We start from the raw sequence: 7604 nt of genomic DNA, 5'->3' as shown, positions 1-7604 counted from the left end.
ATTTTATATATGAAATCAGATACATATTTACTGAATGTGCCTTTTATTTATATTTTTGTGCCTGAAGATAAATGATAATTTGATGTTATGAATTTAAAATTAAAAACAAAAAACAAAAACCAAATAAAAGTGATTAGCAGAGCGTGGTTTCGATCCACGGACCTCTGGGTTATGGGCCCAGCACGCTTCCACTGCGCCACTCTGCTGTTAGTTGTTATTGTTGTTGTTATAGGGTTTAACGCCATTTTTCAACACAAGATAGGCTATACATGGCGGCCAGTATTAATGGTGGAGGAAGAACCCGGGAAAACCCCGGAAAGAACCACCGACCCACGAGAAGCTACCGGCAAGCTTTCTCACATGTCCACACTGGCCGAGCCCGAGACTCGAACCCACGCAGACAGAGGTGAGATGGCAGTGATCCGTGACGGAGAGCGCTTTAGACCACTCGGCCACTCGGCTCTGCTGTTAGAAAACATTGATTTTTATAACTTTAAAAAAAAATGGAACTGATATTCACTTATCTGATGTAATACTTACCGAAGAGATGAATACAACGAATGTTCGTACGAGTTTTTTCCCTTGCCTAACAATCCATTGATATGAACATGCTTGCTCACTAAGGGACCGACCATGTATTTGTTTCTGTTTATTGGGTGGGTAGGTGGGTAATGTTGAGTTTTCTCCCAGCCAGGAGAATTGTTTTAATTTACCTGAAGATATATATTTCTTCTTTAAAAGAATATCATGCACTAGGTTCTTTATGTGCACATCAGTTAGAGCTAGGATGGTTCGATGGTTAGAATTTTTTTCTGTCTGAAAAAGACATATTGAATCGTGAATATCAGACAAAAGTTGTGTGTGGTTTAGGCCAGGTAGCTATAGATCACTCCCTACATAAATAGTGTACTCATCAAAATACACCGGACGAGGTGGCCGAGTGGTTAAGGCGATGGACTGCTAATCCATTGGGGTCTCCCCGCGTGGGTTCGAATCCCATCTTCGTCGATATACATTTTATCTGATGTGTAGAACTTTTAGTTATGACTACAAACCGTATTCATCAATATTGTAATGTGATATCGTCACGTCAGAAAGAAAACACGCCTAATGATGTCTCCATGATTTTTTTTGGTGGTTTGTGTCTTGAATGGACTGACGTTTTGTGCATGTTTGTGACAGGTTTGTGTATTGACCTGTTCCGGCTGCATATTTATAATCGAGTTGTACTTTTTGTGCGTGTGGAACATTTTATCTCCCACAGGAGAAAAAAAAAACAACAACATTTCTTGGCATTGAAATAAAGTCCCAGTAGTGCTAACATGCATGCGGGAAGTGTAGCCAAATATCAATGCCGCGAATCGGCCGATTAGCAGAAACATTTAGGGTTGCGAGCAAGGCAAAAGGGATCAAGTTAAGGTTTGGGAGGGTAAGGGGTGAGTTGTTTCCAAAATTCCAAAACGGCACCAAAGCACACGCGTATGTGTCTGTTTACTAGAAGTGTGTGTAATACCCATTAAAACGATGGTCAAATTTTAAGTAACAGGAGACTGTACGTTTGTATACTCGGATAGTCTTGGACAACAATCTACAATTGCGGTTAATGTTAAGAAGGTCAAAGAAACTGATGTTATCAGAAGTGTAGAAGAAATGACGGGGAAAATGTTCGTTTATGTAGCTGTCCTTTCACCTGTTCATACTTTAAGTACCTGTGTACCAAACTGATTAAAATCAGATCTCCGCTGTTACCAAATGAAGATCTGACAGCGATCGCTTAGAAGGCATATTCTGGTACCTATGCTATTACCATAATTGCTAATTTTATCAACCAGTCAGATGAGGTCTAATATCTTTGCGTTTTGAGAAAGAGCACCGTGGGTGAAAAGGATGAATGTGTATCGAACGATTTGATTCACTTTCAGATTTTTTGAAAGTTGCATTTCCATTGACTAATTTAATGGTCACCTGAATGTCATTCTTCAGTGGTCGTCGTCACATCTTCACGTAGGACAGCGGAGATCTGATTTTATCAGATTGGTGTCTATGTTGACCGGGGTATAGATATTCCTCTTCATATTCTTTCTAATTTCTACTTATTTCTTCTTCTAAAAGGTACACAGGTACATAAAGTATGAACATGTGAACGTAATACCTTCCAGATGTATAGCGCACAAGCAATGGACTCTCTCCAGTTCACTTATATTCTGAGGGCTAGGGTTAAATTAAGTTTCACAATAATACAACGTTCATGGAATCGCGGTAGTTTCATGGAAAATATAATTTGTGAGCCGACTAATTCCATACCTGTGTACTCCAATATTAATAAAACCAATAACGTACTTGCAAGTTTATCTTTAACCTCTTTAAGTTTTGTATATAATCTGCTATACTTAGACACGTTAACACCAAAATGTCTACATAACTGCTGTTTCTGGAGCACTCTCAAAATCCAAGAACCATTTTCACTTGTTTCGTTTGTAGTCAGACGACTTTTCGGTGAACACAACGATCTTAGGTTTCTAGAAGTTATATCCAAAGGCCGACTTTATGGAGTGAACGTTGCATATAAAACTGTATCTGATCCACTAATACCGTGTGCAACAATTGTGGAGACCAATACGAGTTATAGCACTACCTTGGTAGGTGGTTACAATAGCTGCAATTGATCAACATAACAAACACATACGTATCGATGATATTGCTATTCGAGAGCTTCATAATTACAGTTGATAGCAATATTTACGATCTTTGGAGATCAAGAGAGAATGGTACTATGCGAACTATGGCAGTGCAGGATGGATTATATCTTAAATTCCTCCAAATTATATATTGGTATGCAAAATATTTTGTTATGCATGTACATCATTATGAGATCGATCCTAAAATAACTACATGCAACGAAGAAATTAGGCACTTACTTAAATTAGATAATGTTTGTAATGATGAATAGGTATGTAGAGTGAAATCTATTATTATTGAGGGAAAGAGTAAAATATTTTAGTGAACAACTCACTTAGTGGATAATGCAAAATATAAAAGTAAGAATTCTCGCTCCTATACAGTACGAAGAGAAAGAAAGAAAGTTTCCAAGAATTGTATAGATGTCAAGACAAAATGATTCTATTTTCTGTAAAATTTACCGCTAAAGATTCATTTGATATCAATACATAGGAAGAACTCGAACAACAATGAAGTGACTAAGAAATAAAATTGTTTTGAGGTGTTATACCGAGATTTTAATCCAGTTTGGTGATTGAAAGTGACGCAAATAGCAAATACTTTATAAAAAAATCCTGAAAAATATCAACAAAAGCGAAATGTTATTAATGAATCCATTGATGACTTTGGCTCACTTGTTTCAAATGAAAATCAAATATTAAAATACATTTATAAGTTTTATTGTATTTTGTAATTATCGAGCACAGATGATGAGAGTTGTAAAGAATCAGTTTTAATCTTGGTAAATTCATCCGTACCTGCTGATGATACGTATTTGAGTATTGTCATACAAGGGTTGATAAAATACATGCAGCTATAAATATAATGTCTAAAATTAGATATTTTGGTCTGGTTAAATCGATAAAGTAGTTGTATTTTACAACGTTTTAAATTATGAATATGATAACCTGTTAGAGATTTTTTCTTCTTCAGATCGTTAACAAGGAATCAATTACGTCATGGACAGTGAGATTTGATACAATATCATTTTTTACAACACCAAGAGCGACTAAAGAAGCTGGAAATATTGGCGACCTATGAGACTATTTAATGTAGATGATACTATTTTGACGAGGGTTATGGCTCATGGTTTGAAATGGGTATTACCCAAAATTATGCCTCTAATTCAGACATGCTCTATAGTTTGAAGGGATATTGCTGATACAACATTCACTGTAGGAGATGTCATTGCTATGACCTAGAGGGACAACATCGAGGGATATACCTTAAAAATTGATAAAAGCAACGTTTTTGACAGAGTCAAAAGTTTGTCTCATTCACATAAATTTTGGATTTGGTCAAATTTTTATTCAGCCGATATTAAAGACAGTGTTAAATGCAGTGTGCATCTAACACCATTCTTTCCAATTAAAACTTCTCTCTGATAAGGCTGTTCTCTATCGGTAATGCTATATATAATACCAGTTGAACGTTAAGGGTGATACTAGAGTGGCAAATGTATTTTTTCTAGTGAGTAAATGTTTCCAAAACAAAATACCCTACTCCAAAAGGAAACAGCGGCTGGTTTACGGAAAATCAAGCTACTTAAAAGCGAGTAAAACATTTGTGCTATACATGAACAGAAGTCATACAATTTAGTATCACCTCTGTGTAATAAGTTTTAATTTTAGACAAAGTGTTATTCTAACTGAGCTCCAGCACTAGTTCCCAAAATTAAGATAACGTGATCACAATGTTGAAATTGGAGCTGTCTGCAGAATTCAACAGAGACTGCCTGATGAATTAAATAAAAGTTCCGTTTGTTTTCTTTATTCCCTTTTGAACCAGATCCTTTACAATATAAACCAAGTACAATAAATGATTGATTAATAGATTCTTTCTTTGCTAATGTCATGGTTGTACCATCGGCATGTTGAAAGACTTTACTTGTACTGCTAGACAATAGAAATAGAGCAACATTGACATAATAATTTATAATTATAGCGAGCCCTAAATGTTCCGCTTCAAATAAATATAGTATAGTTAGTATAGGGCAACTTTGGAGGACTGAATGTTTAATTGAAAAGGCTTTCATTAAATGCATTTAACACTGTTTCTAATTTCAATATAAAATATTTGTATCCATTAAATAAAACTGTCACCAAACCCGAATTGTCGTAAAAGAGATACCAGTATGAATGGTTGACTCTGTGAAAAGCTTTTTCTTGATCAGTTTCATCACCTCTTTCTTCACCATCTGCACCCTGTATTACTTCATCAACCTCGTGTTCATCATCTTCTACAACTTGAATCCCCAATCTATCTTCCTTTGTGGCAACGTTAGCAATTCGGTAATTAATTTCTTCAATTTAATCATTTAGCATGTAACATCTTTAGGCAGTTGTATTTCTTAAGTCATATTTCCCACATGAACACAAATAAAGAAAATTTCCACAATTGTCAGAGCTTTGCCTTTTGTACTTCCTAGGAACATGACGCTGTTTCCAACACTTGTGGCACACGAAATCTGTGCAATCTGTCATCATGCGACCCGGGTCAAGACAAAAAGAGCGCACCTTTACTTGATTATCATGCAATAACTTAACGAACTAATGGTCACTTACAGTTTGATGCTTCCGACTGTAGGGCTAAGATTTTATCTCTTTTGGAAAACTGTATTTTACATAATATTACAAATCTATGTTCTTAACCTAAGTACTAGAAAAGATGTAAAACCAGCAAGTATTGTAAAATGTAACAAATAATTTCTCTAGAATACGAAATAAAACATGAAATAACAAATAATAAATATTTAAAAAATAACAAACAATCAAAATTAAATATCCAAAACAAAAATGCGTCACGTCTGTCACACGATTTCTAGGGTAGTATCTATCCTGAATGGGAGATAGGAATTCCACTCCGTATTCTCTTATCTTGATACCTATCTCTTCGTCGGAAACGTGTGCAGGTAGGCGAGGTATTTACACAGTAATAGTGTCAGAATATGGGGAAGTACAGTCATAGTTATCACTGCCAATTCCACTTTAGATTATACTCTTTATTTGGCAACGTAACCTCATACAAATTTGAAACTTTCGGCACAACTACATAGAAAGACATTTTGTTATTTCGTTGACTGATTGGATCGTGAAAGTTGTTATGTCCTAAGCATAGGTAGGGCGTATTTCTAAAGCTAGTCACATGATCACATCTATTCATTCCGCGCTGACGTAGATTTCTTGTGACCAGAGATTCATACTCCAAAACTCTCTTCAGTCAGTTTGTCTTTCGATGTCAATGCGTCTCACAAATAACTGAATGTCCAATTTGCCGTAATTATAGACAGGGTAGCTTGAATCGAACAACACATTGCAGATAGCTCTCGATCGGATTATGCAAAGTCACATATTGTTTCATTGAGAAAGACACATTTCCTTGTTTAAAATAATCCGATATCGAGTAGCAGAAAATAATTGATACATCTTATTTATAACAATGATATATGGGCGTGTTTGGGATTTAAGGCAGTCATAAAGTCTAGTACACCCCGGTAAAACATTTTATGGAAACAACAACACTAACCTCTTAGTTGCATTAGTTGACTACCTAATCAATTGTTTATAATGAACGTTCTAGTTCCATTAGTTGCCTCCCTTGGTTCGACAAAAGAAAAACGATTGACCCCCTCCTGCAACAATTGAATAAATGGCGAATCCGAAAGGAGGATTGCGTTTTACTAAGGAGCATATATCAGATGGGACTTTCACAACCAAATGTGCCATTCTTCTTAATTTATTATTATTATTATTATTATTATTATTATTATTATACTCTTGATAACTGTTGATCTACTGTTCTAAATATGAAGTTGAAAGGGACTTATTTTTCATGTCCTTAAATAAGCAGCACTTAAATGTCCTCCATATGTTTCACAGACAAATGTTTTTGTGCATGGGAACAAATTTGATATAATGTCAACATGAATATCGATGTTTCTGGCTGTATTTGAACAACCTCTCTTTTTAAATTCTGATAATTCATGTGGTTGTAAAATATTCATGTTCACATAACTTATAAAGGCAGGAATTGTTTGTGTTTAGGACGTTGTTTGTGAATCAAATCCTGAGATCAAAGCGAAAAATACAGAAAACTTACAATTGTATAATAGAAAGTATACCTTTAGAATGACACAAAAGAATCAAACCCCACCGTGACCAATTGAAGAAATACTATATATCCCAAAATTGATAGCAAATTGTATGACCTCTATTCATATACACCACAATTATTTTACAGGCTCATCTAAAGTTTAATTTTCGAGAACCAGCCTCCGTTTCCTTCCGGAGCAGGATATCAAGTTTGGAAACATGTAATCACTGGAAATGTGTAAATTTGCCTTTTAAGAGCACATATTGTATGGATTAACGAAAAATTGAAACAAAATAAATTCCATTTTTAATATGGCAATGTCATGTCAGAGGTCAAAACTTTTCGGCACTTTTGGGTGGGATCGCAGGGGTGGTTCAGTATGTATTTTTCACAGGGAGCGCAAAGAAGACCGCAAGCTGACTGTGGGATTTAGCAGCTAGTGAGGGCCAGGGAGACAAACACTCATTTTTGTCTGGGGGTGGGGAAGGGTGATGCCGGCGGTGGGGTGGGAAACACGGGGAGGCTTGTCCACCTGATCACTGTCGAACGTTCCAATGCTATATCATTACATGCCACATTGTTTTTCTTTTGCTTGTATCATGTCCTTGACAAATTGTTTTCTGTACCTTTAAATTCTCTACAATAATTGATACAGTGCCAAAGAAAAGAACTTAATATTTTACATGCATGTATCAACTTCTATATAGGATCTCAACAAAATACATGGCTTAAGGGTGAAAGTAATGTTACCTTGACCTTTTGTTCTATTTCACTTTAGCTGCATGTACATTTGA

The 7604-nt window shown here is 35.7% G+C and overlaps 1 non-coding gene across 1 annotated transcript; it reads left to right on the top strand.

Moving 5' to 3' along the window:
* Positions 1-926: 926 nt before the first annotated feature.
* On the top strand, positions 927-1008 carry Trnas-gcu (transfer RNA serine (anticodon GCU)). The gene has a single exon. It is a non-coding gene; the product is annotated as a tRNA-Ser (tRNA).
* Positions 1009-7604: the final 6596 nt, after the last annotated feature.

The sequence above is a fragment of the Sinohyriopsis cumingii genome, unplaced genomic scaffold (assembly GCF_028554795.1).
Source record: "Sinohyriopsis cumingii isolate HCF-2022 unplaced genomic scaffold, ASM2855479v2 utg000646l, whole genome shotgun sequence".
Lineage (NCBI taxonomy): Eukaryota > Metazoa > Mollusca > Bivalvia > Unionida > Unionidae > Sinohyriopsis > Sinohyriopsis cumingii.
Note: the sequence above shows the minus strand (reverse complement) of the source record. Positions and strands in the feature narration are given on the sequence as shown.